Below are 570 nucleotides of genomic sequence, written 5' to 3'. Positions count from 1 at the left end.
TGAAAAGGAATAACCCTCCACAAATTCGTGACGTGTTTTCTAAAAGTTTAAACTGTGGCTTTCTATACATCTCTTGTGTGACGCGAGTGCAGCAGTCATATTTGTCCGTCTAGAAAATGCACTGAATATGCGTTCTGCTTGAATTGCTTGGTTTCGGTTTTAACCTAATCAGGATCTTCTAAGCATTGAGCTACTATATTTCTCTAATATTTTGAATGAATAATGCAGCAGTGGCGCGTCTCGTGGGCTAGGCTAACAAAACATTAAACTACAACGTCACTTACATCATTTTTATTCACAATCTCCATCACAGGCAGGCACAGCACTCATGTTCATGTTTGTGTGTGCTGTCTGCGTCACTCATAGTACGTGCCTATATTGTGCACTATATCGAACATTTTTTATATCGTTATCGAAGAAGGAGTACCATCGATAAATATCGATACCGTTTTATCGCCCAGGCCTATGCACAACATGACTTTCCAACCATTAAAGGGGTGGTTCATTGCGACTTCACTTTTTTAACGTTAGTGTGTAATGTTGCTGTTTGAGCATAAACAATATCTGCAA

General features: G+C 39.3%; 1 protein-coding gene across 2 annotated transcripts in view; it reads right to left on the bottom strand.

The window, feature by feature from the left end:
* The window catches only part of LOC107717997 (uncharacterized), a 12,014-nt gene that overhangs the window by 1,482 nt on the left and 9,962 nt on the right, over window positions 1-570 (bottom strand). The gene's annotated exons all lie outside the window — the stretch shown is intronic.

Source organism: Sinocyclocheilus rhinocerous, unplaced genomic scaffold (assembly GCF_001515625.1).
Source record: "Sinocyclocheilus rhinocerous isolate Xijiao unplaced genomic scaffold, SAMN03320098_v1.1 scaffold843, whole genome shotgun sequence".
Classification (NCBI taxonomy): Eukaryota; Metazoa; Chordata; class Actinopteri; order Cypriniformes; family Cyprinidae; genus Sinocyclocheilus; species Sinocyclocheilus rhinocerous.
Note: the sequence above shows the minus strand (reverse complement) of the source record. Positions and strands in the feature narration are given on the sequence as shown.